Genomic DNA, 17,088 nt, shown 5'->3' with positions numbered 1-17,088 from the left:
CAGGGGCTCTAATTCATAGAATCATAGAATCATCCAGGTTGGAAGAGACCTCCAAGCTCATCCAGTCCAACCTAGCACCCAGCCCTAGCCAGTCAATTCCTTCTGTCACCTGAGCATGTGCAAGCTTTTGTTTTGGGTAGGAGGAAAGTGCTGGCTACACAGATCTCAGATGCCTGACCTTTCCCAGACTGATTGTATCTCTTGACCCCTCTCTACAATAATCATTGAATCATAGAATCAGCCAGGTTGGAAGACACCTCCAAGATCATCCAGTCCAACCTAGCACACAGCCCTAGCCAGACAACCAGACCATGGCACTAAGTGCCTCATCCAGGCTTTGCTTCAACACCTCCAGGGACTGTGTCTCCACCACCTCCCTGGGCAGCCCATTCCAATGCCAATCACTCTCTCTGGGAAGAACTTCCTCCTAACATCCAGCCTAGACCTCCCCTGGCACAGCTTCAGACTGTGTCCCCTTGTTCTGTTGCTGGTTGTCTGGGAGAAGAGACCAACCCCACCTGGCTACAGCCTCCCTTCAGGTAGTTGTAGACAGCAGTGATGTCCCCCCTGAGCCTCCTCTTCTCGAGGCTAAACAACCTCATCTCCCTCAGCCTCTCCTCATAGGGTTTCTGTTCCAGGCCCCTCCCCAGCCTCGTTGCCCTTCTCTGGACACCTTCCAGCACCTCAGCATCTCTCTTGAATTGAGTGGCCCAGAACTGGACACAGCACTCAAGGTGTGGCCTGGGTAGTGCTGAGTACAGGGGAAAGGAAGTAGAATGTGATATTGTTTGAGGGAGGCTTTAGTTTGTGAAGATAATTGTGGCAATAGCACTTATACTTTCTGGTTAGAAGGTCCTAATCTGCAAATCATCTTCTGCTAGGACTTCTCCCAGGCAACTCACTCACATTGCTTTTAGGCTTATTCCACATAAACAGGCAATGATGCTTCAAATCAGCCTGTACTGCATAAAAGCTGTGCACATAGCTGGCACCTCTTTCTCTTGAAAGCATCCATAATCATAGAATCATAGAATCATAGAATCAAGCAGGTTGGAAGAGACCTCCAAGATCATCCAGTCCAACCTAGCACCCAGCCCTATCCAGTCAACCAGACCATGGCACTAAGTGCCTCATCCAGGCTTTGCTTGAAGACCCCCAGGGACGGTGCCTCCACCACCTCCCTGGGCAGCCCATTCCAATGCCAATCACTCTCTCTGTGAAGAACTTCTTCCTAATATCCAGCCTATACCTACCCTGGCACAACTTGATACTGTGTCCCCTTGTTCTATTGCTGGTTGCCTGGGAGAAGAGGCCACCGAGGAGCTCTGTTGATTGATCCAAAACACAGCAGCTCCTCAAAAACCCAGCTCTGACCGCAGTACAGCTACCATCCAACCACCGGATTTACTGTGTTTGTCTTTGGCCAGATTTGTCAGTGGTTTAGAGGGTTTTGCACTAATAAATTGCTTTAGGTTAATGTGAGGTGCCTTCAAAATCATCAGGAGTTTCATCGTGGAAAATACTTTGCAAAGCCGTGTATCCTAAATGGCTGCACTCCAGAGGCTGAAATTCCAATCTCCTCTGCTGCAAAGGGCTGGCAGGCAGGGGATGTGGAAGGTATTTTTGCCACACTGAGTAAAATGTAGGGGGAAGAGGACGTGATGTTTCAGTTCCTGTGTGATGCACATGGGCTTTTGCTGTCAATTACCCAGGAAGAAAAGAAACACTTCTCAGATAGTTATTAGGATCATAAGCACTATGCTTGACAGTGATACTGCAACGTTTGATGTGTCCTCAAGTAGTGGATACAGAGAGCTTTGTTGCTTCTGTGGCATTCATGTATCTCAGTCTGGGTGATGTTGCATCCAGCTCTGGAGTCCCTATTACAAGAGAGATGTGGAGATGCTGGAGTGTGTCCAGAGCAGGGCCAGGAGGATGGTGAGAGGGCTGCAGCAGCTCTGCTGTGAGCACAGACTTAAAGAGTTGGGGCTGTGCAGGCTGGAGCAGAGGAGGCTCCCAGGTGACCTTCTTGTGGCCTTCCAGTAGCTGAAGGGGGGCTACAAAAAAGCTGGGGAGGGACTTTTGAGGCTGTGAGGGAGTGACAGGACTGGGGGGAATGGAGCAAAGCTGGAGGTGGGGAGAATCAGGCTGGAGGTGAGGAGGAAGTTGTTGAGCATGAGAGTGGTGAGAGGCTGGACTGGGTTGCCCAGGGAGGTGGTTGAGGCCCCATGGCTGGAGGTGTTTGAGGCCAGGCTGGCTGAGGCTGTGTGCAGCCTGCTCTAGGGTAGGGTGTCCCTGGGCATGGCAGTGGGGTTGGAACTGGCTGCTCCTTGTGGTCCCTTCCAGCCCTGACTGATTCTAGGATTCTATGATTCTAGAGGGGCTTAGTGCTGGTATTGCTTTACCTCAAATCTCAGACAGCAGCCGTGAGGTGAGTGGTGAGCACTTTGCAAAGCTCCACATCCAGAACTCTAATGCAGGTGATATGGATGTGAGCAGGCTCTAAACCAGGAGCCTGATGTCAAGCTGATGAATCTATGCTTACTATTCACCGTCCTCCCTACCCTGCCTTGCTGCCTGGGAATCAAGCAAGTTCTTGCTCTGAATTAACTTACACACAATCTCATGCTTACCTCACGTGTGAGTGCACTACTGCTCTTTATGCTGCTGTGAGTGACAGTGCTGTGTACTTTCACTGTACAACTACAAAATGCAATGGCTTCCATCCTAATTTTGGCATGTGATAATTACAATTATGAATGTTGAGAGGGATAAAAACTTGCATTACAAAGAGTTAGTTTTAACTGAGTTGAGGAAGTTACTTATTCATCTGTGTTATCCCATAGCAGGCTCACATCTCCTGTCCCCCTGAAGGAGCTCCTTCCAGTTTCCTTTACATTTCCTTTCTGAGGAGAAAGGCAGCAAGCAAAATAGAACAGAGAACAAGTGATGTCTCTTAATCATAGAATCAACCAGGTTGGAAGAGACCTCCAAGATCATCCAGGCCAACCTAGCACCCAGCCCTAGCCACTCAACCAGACCATGGCACCAAGTGCCTTATCCAGTCTTTTCTTGAACACCTCCAGGGACGGTGCCTCCACCACCTCCCTGGGCAGCCCATTCCAATGCCAATCACTCTCTCTGACAACAACTTCCTCCTCACATCCAGCCTATACTTCCCCCGGCACAACTTGGGACTGTGTCCCCTTCTTCTCTTGCTGGTTGTCTGGGAGAAGAGGCCAACCCCCACCTGGCTACAGTGTCCCTTCAGGTAGTTGTAGACAGTAATAAGATCACCCCTGAGCCTCCTCTTCTCCAGGCTAAACAACCCCAGCTCCCTCAGCCTCTTCTTATAGGGTTTGTGTTCCAGGCCCTTCACCAGCTTAGTTGCCCTTCTCTGGACACCTTCCAGCACCTCAACATCTCTCTTGAATTGAGGGGCCCAGAACTGAACACAGTACTCATGTATCAGTGAAGGGATTTAAGCAAGTCTTGCCAGACTTTGTCAACTAATCAGGCTCTCGATGGGCCACACAGTGCCCATTGCCGCATCTAGCAGACTAAGAGGCTTGGATCCTGTTTTTGGCTTTGCCATTGACTGGCTGGTGTAACCCTTGGCCAGACATTGAATTCCTTTGTGGTTTTGTTTTCCCTCTTGCACACAGACTGTCTTGTCTGTTTAGTTTGTAAGCATGCCTGGACAAGGCTTGTCCTGTGTGGTGTTTGTATAATGCCAAGCCAGCAGGGCTTCAGTCTTGGCTGCGGCTGGGAAGTGCTACCTCGGTATAAAGTTATCACCCCGTTAGTGCAGTAATCAGTTATCTCAGCTGATGCTGCACTGGCAGTTGGCTTGGCTGACTCCTAGCAAGATGGATGAAATCAGAGTGGGTCCCCATGTAATCCCACAGCAGGCGTCGTTGAGCTGTAGAAGTAAGAATAGTCACAACAAAGAGCGCCTTGGAGCCTTCTGTGCAGTTCTGGCACCGGCTGGGTTGTTGTAACAACTCTTTCTTTCTTTGGGCTGAATCAGTTTTGGGATGGAGACTGCAGTGCATTGAATGGGAGCCACAGACTCTGCAAGACGCCAAGTGAGCTGTGGCAGGTTACATCACTAGGGTTAAGCACCTCCTTTCAGGACGCTGCGCTCACTGGCACACTCGGATGAGATGTCATGGGCTGCGTGTGCTCAGAGACCGAGTTGCCCAGCGCCCTGCCCAGCACCACTCTGAGCAGGAGAGGAGCCCCAGTTCCTTTAGATGGGAGCAGAGAGGGGATAGAGAGGAACCAGGTATCCGTGGCCTATCTGGAAGCCTGTCAGGATTTCTTTTTAGGTCAAAACTCCTCCAGACAATTTTATGAATACAAATAAAATCAGGGGAATTAAGCACGTTCTAATGTGCTTAATTGTGTTCTAAGGAGTATTTTCAATGTGCCTCTCAGCTCTTCAAACATTGCCTTGTATGTGAGTGCTTAGAGTCACAGAATCAGAAAATCAACCACGTTGGAAGAGACCTCCAAGATCATCCAGTCCAACCTAGCACCCAGCCCTGTCCTGTCAACCAGACCATGGCACTAAGTGCCCCATCCAGGCTTTGCTTCAACACCTCCAGGGATGGTGCCTCCACCACCTCCCTGGGCAGCCCATTCCAATGCCAATCACTCTCTCTGCCAACAACTTCCTCCTAACATCCAGCCTGTACTTTCCCTGGCACAACTTGAGACTGTGTCCCCTTGTTCTGTTGCTGCTTGCCTGGCAAAAGAGCCCAACCCCACCTGTAACAGCCTCCCTGCAGGTAGTTGTAGACAGCAATGAGGTCCCCCCTGAGCCTCCTCTTCTGCAGGCTGCACACCCCCAGCTCCCTCAGCCTCTCCTCATGGGGTTTGTGTTCCAGGCCCCTCACCAGCTTTGTCGCCCTTCTCTGGACACCTTCCAGCATCTCAACATCTCTCTTGAACTGAGGAGGCCAGAACTGGACACAGCACTCAAGGTGTGGCCTGGGCAGTGCTGAGCACAGGGGCAGAAGAACCTCCCTTGTCCTGCTGGCCACACTGCTCCTGTGAAAACAGCCCTGCTGCTATGTGCTGCTGCTATGTAGGATGGCACAGGCATGAGACAATCTTTTTAAATCTGTGCCCAAGAGGCATTGTTCTGTGTCCTGAGCCATGGACAGGCAGATCTGCTCACCCATGCTGCATTTTGTAGTGCATTTTTGAGGGACTCCAGAAAGGGAGTGGGGATAAAACTAAACCAATAAAAGGAAACTTCATGACCTTAGCTCAGGAAAAGTAAGCACTACTCCATAATAAAAGATTGTAGGGAGTGACTTTGGAGACTGAAGCAATACCCATGACACACTTTTCCACAAGGTGAGTGGTAAGCTGTGCTGGCTGTAGAAGCAGCAGTTTCACAATATTCCTGCAACAGAACTGAAGTGAACTGTGTAGCAGGTAAGAAAAACTACCTGATTTTGGAAGATTTAATTCCCCTGAAGAAAAGCTAAGCTTTGTTCTTGAAGAGTCAAGTGAAATCCTGCTTGTAGCAAAACCTCTGTTCTCCTTTTGTGTGCCAGCTGCTTTCTGAGGTTAGTCATCAGTGCAATTATTGCAGGAGTCTCTCGGGAGCTGTGTAAATACAGAGCATTATTGCACCTGTACTGGGGAATCCACAGTCCCCCTTGCCAAGGCAGGGCTGTTAGTGGCATGTTCTTAGGTACTGGCACAGCTGGGGCTGGAACTCATGTTTCTTACTTCTGAGCTTTGTGTATGAATCGCACAAAAATCATAGACTCAGCCAGGTTGGAAGAGACCTCCAAGCTCAGCCAGCCCAACCTAGCACCCAGCCCTGTCCCATCAACCAGACCATGGCACTAAGTGCCTCAGCCAGGCTTTGCTTCAACACCTCCAGGGACAGTGCCTCCACCACCTCCCTGGGCAGCCCATTCCAATGCCAATCACTCTCTCTGCCAACAACTTCCTCCTAACATCCAGCCTAGACCTCCCCCAGCACAACTTGAGACTGTGACCCTTTCTTCTATTGCTGCTTGCCTGGCAGAAGAGACCAACCCCACCTGGCTACTGCCTCCATTCAGGTAGTTGTAGACAGCAATGAGATCTGCCCTGAGTCAATCACTCTAGTGAAGAACTTCCTCCTGACATCCAGCCTAGACCTCCCAGGCACAACTTGAGACTGTCGCCCATCATCACTAGAGAGTCTATCTTAGTTGTCTCCTTGCAGGGGAAGGTAACCTTTGGGTGTTCCAGAAATGGCTTTTTGTAATAGTAAGAACCATGGAGAAGTACAGTGCTCTTCATGCTCAGGATGAGTTACTGAAACAAGAACAGAGAAAACAGACAAACTGGTTTAAAAGATGCCTCCATGTCCCACTGAAATGGGTGAAACATTCTCTGTGCAGGGCTTGTCCTGACTTGGAGAAGTTTGGGGGGAATGCATGTGCCTCAACTGTGTGCACATAGGTTCTGGTCCTTATAATGTTGCTGAGAAAAAGCCACTCTGTATGACCTGTTCTGTGACCTGCAGCCTGCATGGTGCTCAGCAAATTCAGAATCTGTGGGAGCTGCTCAATACCCAACCCAGGTTCTTTTCTCTGGCTGAAACTGCTGCCCTTTAGAGGCTGGTGGCTCTCTGAAATGGCAAACCTTTTGGAAGAGACATTGCTGTCGGCTTTCACAACAGTCAGCTCTTTGGAAACATTCCTCTTGAATCATGCAAAAAGCAATCCCAGTGTCTGTAATTTAACTCATCCATATCATAAGCACCAATAACTGAAACCTCTGCAGACTCCAACCTCACCAGGACCTTGCCAAGAGCTGGCATTATACTGCTCACCAAGCAACTCCTTATAAACAGCAAGCACTGAGCTCAACATGTGTGTATGTTCTTGCAGAGAGCTCTGTTTGTCTGGCTGGCATAGCTGTGAGGAGCTTTACATTTTGCTTTGACATGTGCAGTTTTACCTGTCAGAGTTGCTACCAAGCTTGCACTGACAAATAAAACCATCCTGTTTCTAAGAGGTTACTCAGGTGAGAGCTATGAACAGATACAAAGAGCCTAGGAACTCTTTCAGGTCTTAGCATAAGGGCTGTGAAAGTAGGAGGAAAGTAGTGGTTGTCCTTCAGCCTCTGTGTGCACAGCCTGTTTTGCAGCACTGCTGTGTGCTCATAGCAGCATCACCTTCCTGTTACTTGTGCATCAGAAAACGTAGGTGTGAAGAGATCAAAGGTTTTCAAAGAACATCAGGCTCTGCTGGATCTCCACAGGAGTAATTTGTGTCCCACAGTGGTGGCAGGAGTTGAAGGGTCAGGTACTCAGCTGGCATAACCAAAGCCATTTCAGCAGCATCATGCACTGCCTGATCCCAGCACTCAAGGGCTGACTATTAGAAAGCTTCACTGCAGAAAGGGATGCCAGAGCAGACAGAGTAGCAGTCCCTCCAGTTCCTTCTGCTTCCAGTGTCTCAAGGTTTTGCTCACACTGGGAGAGGCTGTTGCAAAGTGTGACACAAAACAAGCCCTTTTCACCCCTTTAGCTCCACATGCAAACGATGCAGTTTGCTAAGTAGCCCTGACAACAGCTGGTTGGTAGCACAGCAAGCTTGTGGGTAGTGGATCTCATTAGCTATTCTGCTTTCAAACTAAACTCTCAGATACAGATCCTCAGAAACCTTTTGCTTTTTCCCTTTGTTATGAAACTGTGTTTCTTCATTCTCCACTTCAGTACAGCTCCCGTGGGAGAGTGGTGAAACTTCCAGCCTTGCCTGAGACCTTGTCTCTGCAGTTTTCCAGGGGCCAGAAGCCTGCTGACCTGCTGAGCATGACAAATGTAGGGAAATGCTTGGTGCCTCTGATCTGTTCGCTTTGGATAATGCAGGATAATCTTTTACTACCTCTTTACTTAAGCCCTGGGTCCTTGGTTTTTTTTTTTGAGGAACAAAGATCTGTTCAGAGCATTTATTTTGTGGTTCTTCTCTTGCTCTAATTTTCAGAGCCATAAGCTAGTTCAGTCTCTGCTTTGGTTTGGGGTCTTTCAACTCAGCCTCACTGAAATTCCATGTTCCTATGGCAGACTTCCTAAGCCTTTTCTCAATCTCCTGCAATTCCCAGACATGTTTCATCTTCATCACGATAAGGACATGAGATGCTTTTAGCTTCTCTTTCCTTATGGAGGATACACCTGAGCCACACTTGGTTTACTTCTTTACTCCCAGTGTTTCATTCTCATAATTGAAGCCTGCTGCTTTTGTACCAATGTCTAACTTAAAAGTAATAAATGTGCCATCTGCTTTCAGGCTGATAGCACATTCATCTTCTGCAGCAGAGCTGTCCACTGGCCCCATGTCTGCGCCCACTCTGCCGGCAAGTACACACTCTTCTCAAGTGACACCGTTCCCAGCCTGCCCTTGTCCTAGCCTGTGCTTGTGTTTGTGCCTGCAGTCTGGACATAGAATCCTTCCTCTGTCCTCCATAGGCTGTAAGACCTCTTTGCCCCACCTTCAGCATCATGCTCCTGCCAAGCCTTCATAGCTGGGGCCCAAGCTGTGTAACCGGTGCCTATCAAACTATGACAGCATACCAGGAGTTAAACTGGGGGCATTTTCCTCTTTCCCTGAGTGCACTTTCTGGATCCCAGTCATCAGCTCATCTCTTACTGGGTGCTGAGATGGACTGCTCAGCTTTGGCTGAAGGTGGTTCTTCTGCTTTGTTATTCTTTCCCTTTAAAACCAGAGCTGGTGCATGTTTGATTTGTGTGCCATGTGCAATACTGAGATGTCTGCGTTCCCACTGCCTAATTAACAGCAAATCCCCAGGAACACTGCAGTGCTTTTGAATCAGCCATTTCCCTGCACAGAGCTGTCACCTGGCTGGTCTCTGCTGGCGCCCACTGTTTGCAGGTGACCATCACACAACTGCCTCAATTAAGGGCCTGAGGAGCTAAGGGGACAGTGCAGGGGTATGTGCACAGCCTCAAGCTGTAAGCACAGCACCGTTTCTCTGAAAGGTGAAACTCCTGTGAAGCTTCTGAAGCTCTATTCTACAGTTAGGCAATCAATGTAGTTTTTACTCTTGCTGCCATGAGTGGTGGTCAGAATTTCTTACAAGAGATCCATCTTGCTCTGCATCCAATTCCACTTGGTTGTGTGTAACAAAACCTTCCCTGCGACCCAACCAGGCATTTAGAGGCTGGAGAACTTGTCCCTCAAAGAGCAAGACCTCTCTTCTACAGCTGTGGAGAAGAGGAGGAAGAGGAAAGGTCTAAGAGTCTTGGTAATACTCATGTCATAGAAGTTTATCCTGCTTCAGAAAGGTGTAAAAGTATGCAAGTGAAAGAGGGAGCTGAGATGCTGCTTCTGGGGATTTAAGCTGCTGTTTGCCCTTTTCATGGTTGCAGGATCACTGTTTCCATGATTGACTTTGGGAACACACAAAGCTGTAGTTGAAGTTTTATGGTGCACAATGTAGTGGTTTGGGTGTTCCCTACCCCTCCAACTTTGGAAATCATCCAGACTAGACTCAGGCAGCTCTGGAAATTTGAATGAAGCTTATATTTACAGCTGGCACAATAGACAAGCAGATAGTTACAGTATAGAGAGTTACAGACAGAAATAGACAAGGTAAAAGGTAACACAGAAACACAACAGCCCTCCCAGAAACCTGAGTCCCCAGGAGGGGCTCCCAACTGCCCTTCCACCTTCTCCCACCCCTCTCAACCTTACCCCAGTCCCAAGGAAGAATGAAGATTCAGCCAGGGGGTTGGGAAGCAAAGTGGATTAATCAGAGACACGGCACAGAGGCTAGAGAAAGAAATGCAGCTCAGAGCTCCCAAGCAGAAGCAGTGCCTTATCTGTGTTTGGGTTCTTGTTCTTGTACCTCTCAGCAAGCCTATGAGCAAAGTAGACATCAGCCTCGTTTTCCTTTCACAGCCTGTGATCTAGTTCTTCTCACCAAAACATTCTAGCTAGGCTCAAACTAGCACACACAAGGAGGTATTGTATTTAATTTCTCCTGTAAGACACTTTACTCTTTTCCAGAGTGTCTTATCCAGCTTTTGGCTCCAGGCAATTGCTTTTAATAACTGAGACTGGCCAACAGGACGTTGTCTTCTTCAGCAGCTTAGGCACAAGCTATGATAGATCACTTTGTTACTGTCAAGGAATGGATTTTTTCACTCCACTGACAACATGTTTAATCCTGGATCTTGTTACTCTGCTGCCATTCACTGGGACAGAAAAAGGAGAGGGAAGAGGAACTTTGCCTTTTGCTGTTCCAGTGAAGTCAGTTCTCTCGAGATGCATAAAACCCATTTGCTCCCATTTGGAAACGAGCTCTGCAAATTGACTGATGTGTTGCTGGAAGAACAAATAGTCAAATACAGCATTGCTTGTCTGTATCTGACAACGTGGATTCCTTGTGAGGAATTGTTTGAAGTACTGGAGAGCACCCAAATGTAGAATCTTGTGCTGGCTGAACACTGAAGTGTTCTTGAAACTGGTGTAATCTGATGGGTTACAAGTAGAGTTCTCAGCTGTAGGCTGAAAGGGCTAAAAATTCCACCTCGTTCAGACGATCCTCTGGTGAGGTTGTGACCCCTTGCTTCTCCCATGAAATCATTCCCTTCCATTAGGGCTTCCTTATCCTTTCAAATCAATTCTAGGTGGGAGTAATGCCATTGACTTCAGCTGGTGATTTGCACCAGGGAAATGCCTTGTTACCTGCGGGCAGGTTTTGTGTGAGAAGCTTTTAGAGGAGCCCATGCTGAGAGTCCCCACGGTGTGTAATTCTCTAGATTGGAGGGGTTTTGTCCCTAGGCATAGCTTTCCCTAAATACCTGCCTCACAGAGGCATTTTGTCCCTGGGATCAGCATGTTGATGGGATGATCCCTTCTGCCTACCTGGCCCTGCCATGACAGGAGCCTCTGGCTGCAGCTGGAAGTGTTCAGCACCTCAATTCAGTTCTCTTGTTGCTGTTACTGGGATGCTGCTTTTTTTCACTTGGGGCTTGATTTGTTTTCACTCTGTCTGAAATATCCCAAACAACATCTTTGAGAACACAAGTTTTGGGGCGGTCATAAGTTTGTATTTGGAGGCTGTCTGTTTTTCAGGATGTGTTTCCACTGTGGCCAAAAGTGTAGCTGTGGAGACAGAGCAGAAGAACACTAAACTCTCTAGTGTGGGATGGATGGCACTCTGCAGCCTTAGGACTCTCAGCTGGGGTTGCTGCACCTTGGCCAGCACAGTGTGGTCTGTGTCCGTGTTAGCTGGGCATGCGCCTGTTCCTGAGAGAGCCATCAGAGCACCCACCTTGAGATGTGGACTCTCAGGCCAGCAAGGAGGGTACTCCTGTGAGCAAGGCAGCACCCCATAGCTTCAGAGGGGCTGCTAATCACTGAGAGGCCCACTGCCAGGAAGGCTGATAAGCATTTATAACACGTTAGATCCAATTGGTTTTGTTCTGGAGTAATGCAATGCTGCATTTTGGTAACAAGCCTAAGTGCAGAGTCCTACACCTGGGGAGGAGTAATAAACTGCACCAGAACAGGTTAGGAGATGATCTTCTGGAGAGCAGCCCCATGGAGAGGGACCTGGGAGTGCTGGTGGATAACAAGTTGTCCAGGGGACAGCAATGTGCCCTTGTGGCCAAGAAGGCCAATGGGATCTTGGGGTGCATTAAGAAGAGTGTGTCCAGCAGATCCAGGGAGGTTCTCCTCCCCCTCTACTCTGCCCTGCTGAGACCTCATCTTGAATACTGTGCTCAGTTTTGGGCTCCCCAGTTTAAGTGGGACAGGGATCTGCTGGAGAGGGTCCAGCAGAGGGCTACGAGGATGATTAGAGGACTGGAGCGCTGCCTTATGAGGAGAGACTGAGGGACCTGGGGCTGCTTAGTCTGGAGAAGACTGAGAAGGGATTGAATCAATGTTTATAAATACCTGAGGGCTGGTCAGGAGGAGGGGGACAGGCTCTGCTCACTGCTCCCTGGGGTAGAACAAGGAGCAATGGGTGTAAGTTGCAGCACAGGAGGTTCTGCCTCAACACAAGGGGGAACTTCTTTACTGTAAGGGTCCCAGAGCACTGGCACAGGCTGCCCAGAGAGGTTGTGGAGTCTCCTTCTCTGGAGACTTTCAAGACCTGTCTGGATGTGTTCCTCTGTGACCTGAGCTAGATTGTGTGTTCCTGCTCTGGCAAGGGGGTTGGACTCAGTCTCCTTGGGTCCCTTCCCACCCCTAACATCCTGTGAGCCTGTGAGCAATAACCAGTTTCACGTTTGGGAAAGATGGTGTTGTCCCAGTGGCAGGTATCTCCAGTTCCAGGAGCACCTGGACTCCAAATCCATCTCTCAAGATGCTGGAAAAAAATGTGTGTCCCACCAGATGCCAGAAGAAAGGCAGTACTTGAGGAGCAGGATGTGAGTTTTTGGTTCTGCTCTGTTGCTATCAAATTCCATATCAGTTGCTGAGCAGCAGTCGCTGTGTGGTTTTTGTGCTTCTTTTCCAACTGGGTGCTTGGACTACAGAGTTTGTCACTCTTCTGAATGGTAAGGCTGCAGTTCCAGCACTCCTGGCTGCCTCAGCTACCTCCTGCTCCATGCAACAGGATGGTGAGCTCTTGTTGGTGTGTTGGTGCACACATATGGCTCAGAGACAGTTGGTGAATTCTGAAGGAGTGACCTTCAAGTCTGACATTCCTCTGTATTTTCATGGGCTTGTCATGCTGTGGTGGGCTTGTTCATTCCTCTTTCATCTCCTCCATGCAAAAAAAGCTCTGCAGTCTTCCAGACAGTGTCTCTCTCTCTCTCCTTCTCTCACTTGCCCATTCAGACCATCTGTTCCCAGACTACAGATTTCTCTGCATGAGTACCAGGTAGCAGACGTGGCTTCGCCCAGGAACTACAGCAAAAAAGGCTTTCACACGCTCGCTGCAATCTGTGAACATATGATCAGTCTAGGATAACATGTCGTGCCAAGCACACACCAGAGACATTCATATGCAGTAACAAAATGAACCCTGAAATCAGGGACTTGGCAGCCCCAAAGCTGGCGTCTCCTCTGCATGGCTCGAGAATGGGGACCTGTGCCTCTGAGGAAGGGAGGTGCACTCCTGTCTGGGGGCTCTCTCAGAGGCTGCAAGCATCTCTCAGGCTTTGCTTAAAGGGAAGCTGGGAGCATTGGGCACCATTGCCCCATGTCAGCCCTCTGGGCTGGTGCAGGGACAAGGTCTCTCTTCCTTGCTGATAGTTCAATAATGAGCATTTGCCAAGGGACGGGAGACATCAGGGAACACATTTTCCTCTCATCTTTTATCATCCTCACTGGATTTTGCCTACTGTGCCAGCATGATATAGAGGCAGACTGGTGTCCTGTACACTAGTGGGTGGACATAGGATACATTTTTCCCCTTTTATCATCTTCACTGGATTCTGCCCACTTTTGAGCATGATGCAGAGGCAGACTGGTGTCCTGTACACAAGTGTGTGGACATGACATACATTTCCCCCCTCATCTTTTATCCTCTTCACTGGATTCTGCCCACTTTTGAGCATGATACAGAGGCAGACTGGTGTCCTGTACACAAGTGTGTGGACATAGTATACATTTTTCCCCTTACCTTTTATCCTCTTCACTGGATTCTGCCCACTTTTGAGCATGATACAGAGGCAGACTGGTGTCCTGTACACAAGTGTGTGGACATAGGATACATTTTCCCCCTCATCTTTTATCATCTTCACTGGATTCTGCTCACTTTGTGTTCAGCTCTGGGCCCCCCAGTTTAGGAGGGACATTGAGATGCTTGAGCGTGTCCAGAGAAGGGCAACGAGGCTGGGGAGAGGCCTTGAGCACAGCCCTACGAGGAGAGGCTGAGGGAGCTGGGATTGGTTAGCCTGGAGAAGAGGAGGCTCAGGGCAGACCTTATTGCTGTCTACAACTACCTGAGGGGAGGTTGTGGCCAGGAGGAGGTTGCTCTCTTCTCTCAGGTGGCCAGCACCAGAACAAGAGGACACAGCCTCAAGCTACGCCAGGGGAAATTTAGGCTGGAGGTGAGGAGAAAGTTCTTCCCTGAGAGAGTCATTGGACACTGGAATGGGCTGCCCGGGGAGGTGGTGGAGTCGCCGTCCCTGGAGCTGTTCAAGGCAGGACTGGACGTGGCACTTGGTGCCATGGTCTGGCCTTGAGCTCTGTGGTAAAGGGTTGGACTTGATGATCTGTGAGGTCTCTTCCAACCTTGGTGATACTGTGAGACTGTAATAGAGACAGACTGGTGTCCTGTACACAAGTGTGTGGACATGACATACATTTCCCCCCTCATCTTTTATCCTTTTCACTGGATTCTGCCTACTTTGTGAGTGTGATACAGAGACAAGCTGGTGTCCTGTACACAAGTGTGTGGACATAGGATACCTGTTGATAGATATCTAAGCTCTTATATCCCCTTTCCCAGTATCACATCACTCCTCAAAGGATCATAGACCAGTCATCAAAGCAGAGGGGTTTGACTGGGAGAACTGCTGCTTACTCTAATGACCACTGAACTCTTGCTGCAAGCCTGAGCTGCTCTTTTCTGCTGTAATGGTTGGAAAGTTAGGAAGCTGACTTGAAGCTGAGGGACCAAGTCTAGGTACCAAAGGCAGATAAGGCACAAAGCAAGAGTTTGTTGAGCTCTCTTGTGATGTTTGGAACAAGGTTAGTCTTTATCTCTGTTGCAGGGTAAGCACTGTGACATATTCCAACAAATGGGTAATGTCTTTATTTTCTGATAAGTGAAGGTATGTGTTAAATGTCTCATGCTAGTGCTGTCTTCCCCAGGGACTGAGAAATAGTAACATAGCCTGACACAAATTAGCACCCAAGAGAAACTACTACATAGGCTCAAAGGAACTTTAGTAGTAATTTTTACCTCTGGTTTTTATTTTACAGTATTGTTTACTATCCTTTCTATTTCTGGGGAAAAAAAGGAGTTGGTCATCTGCTCAAGAGTGCTCCATAAAAAAAATACTTTGAGCAACTCAAAACCTGAGCACAAAGATTTTTCACCAAGTGGGGGAACCTCGAGATATTGTGTCTGCATCTGCACAGAAATAAACCAAAACAATATGCAGGGAGTCAGGATGCATTTATGTAGAGTCACAGAAGCAGTCAGGGTTGGAAGGGACCACAAGGAGCAGCCAGTTCCAACCCCACTGCCATGCCCAGGGACACCCTACCCTAGAGCAGGCTGCACACAGCCTCAGCCAGCCTGGCCTCAAACACCTCCAGCCATGAGGCCTCAACCACCTCCCTGGGCAACCCATTCCAGCCTCTCACCACTCTCCTGCTCAACAACTTCCTCCTCATAAACAGTCTGAATCTCCCCACCTCCAGCTCTGCTCCATTCCCCCCAGTCCTCTGTATTCATTATATTAATTTATCATTGTATTCATATATTATTATTATTAATTGTAAAATAATGTAAAATAATTATTTATGACTATATATTAATTTATTATTTACCTGCCTCATATCATAGAATCACAGAATCAAGCAGGTTGGGAGAGACCTCCAAGATCATCCAGGCCAACCTAGCACCCAGCCCTGTCCTGTCAACCAGACCATGGCACTAAGTGCCCCATCCAGGCATTGCTTCAACACCTCCAGGGATGGTGCCTCCACCACCTCCCTGGGCAGCCCATTCCAATGCCAATCACTCTCTCTGCCAACAACTTCCTCCTCACATCCAGCCTTGACCTCCCCTGCCACAACTGGAGACTGTGTCCCCTTGTTCTATTGCTGCTTGCCTGGCAGAAGAGCCCAACCCCACCTGGCTACAGCCTCCCTTCAGGTAGCTGTAGACAGCAATGAGGTCTGCCCTGAGCCTCCTCTTCTGCAGGCTGCACACCCCCAGCTCCCTCAGCCTCTCCTCACAGGGCTCTGTTCCAGGCCCCTCACCAGCTTCATTGCCCTTCTCTGGACACCTCAGTATCTCTCTTGAATTGAGGAGCCTAGAGGTGCTTCCTCCTCTTCCTCCCTCTCTCCACACCAGGGATCATATTTCCACAAGCCTGAAATCATTTCTGGAATCATTTCTGGAGCCCAGAGGTCAAAAAGCAAAATGCAGTGTGTTTCTGCCTACAGGGCATGAGCTGTGTGTTCTGGTGTGCAGGGAAGGTAGTGGATTTGTGCAGTCATGGCAGTGGGCTGCTGAGCACACAGACTTGCTCAGGTATTGGAGAGAGAAATGTATTTATAGGCTGAGACAAATGAGAAGATTTTGATTGTAAACGATTTATTCCAGAGGAGGGCCACTGGGTTGATCAGAGGGCTGGAGCACCTCTCCCGTGAGCACAGACTGAAAGAGTTGGGGCTGTGCAGGCTGGAGCAGAGGAGGCTCCCAGGGGACCTTATTGTGGCCTTCCAGCATCTGAAGGGAGCTACAAAAAAGCTGGGGAGGGACTTTTTAGGCTGCGAGGGAGTGACATGACTGGGGGGAATGGAGCAAAGCTGGAGGTGGGGAGAGTCAGGCTGGGCATGAGGAGGAAGTTTTTGAGCATGAGAGTGGTGAGAGGCTGGAGTGGGTTGCCCAGGGAGGTGGCTGAGGCCCCATCCTTTAAACATCTCTCACCCTTGAGATGTTTAAAGCCAGGCTGGATGGGCCTGTGTGCAGCCTGCTCTAGGATAGGGTGTCCCTGGCAGGGGGGGTTGGAACTGGCTGATCCTTGTGGTCCCTTCCAACCCTGAGTGATTCTATGATTCTATTCACTGCTGTTCTTTCCTGAAAGAGCAGCTCCCAGTTTGCAACAAATCTTCCTTTACCCAAAGCCCTTCCTCTCCTTGCTTTTAGGAAAAACAGGAAAAAAACAATCATTTAAGCCACAGAGCAGTAATCTTTCAGTCAGAGGAATCACTCTGCTGCAAATCAAACAGCTCTGCCTGTGATTACCTCTGTGTAGACATTCACACTTCCAGCACTAGGCAGAAGGTGTTAAATAAATGTTGACTCAGGTTTCTGCATTCTCTCTCTAATTTCCCACATCTTAATTCTTTACTTTGTTGCAACTGTTTCTGAAACTTGGAACTAAATCTTGATTTTAATGTTGTTTTTGGT

At 48.9% G+C, this 17,088-nt stretch overlaps 1 long non-coding RNA gene across 1 annotated transcript in view; it reads left to right on the top strand.

Moving 5' to 3' along the window:
• Window positions 1-15,102, top strand: part of LOC135180280 (uncharacterized) — a 172,537-nt gene extending 157,435 nt beyond the window's left edge. The window contains exon 6 of the long non-coding RNA XR_010304356.1: window positions 14,925-15,102. This is a non-coding gene — a long non-coding RNA (uncharacterized LOC135180280). The remainder of the gene's footprint in view (window positions 1-14,924) is intronic.
• Window positions 15,103-17,088: the final 1,986 nt, after the last annotated feature.

Source organism: Pogoniulus pusillus, chromosome 13 (assembly GCF_015220805.1).
Source record: "Pogoniulus pusillus isolate bPogPus1 chromosome 13, bPogPus1.pri, whole genome shotgun sequence".
NCBI classification, from domain to species: Eukaryota; Metazoa; Chordata; class Aves; order Piciformes; family Lybiidae; genus Pogoniulus; species Pogoniulus pusillus.
Note: the sequence above shows the minus strand (reverse complement) of the source record. Positions and strands in the feature narration are given on the sequence as shown.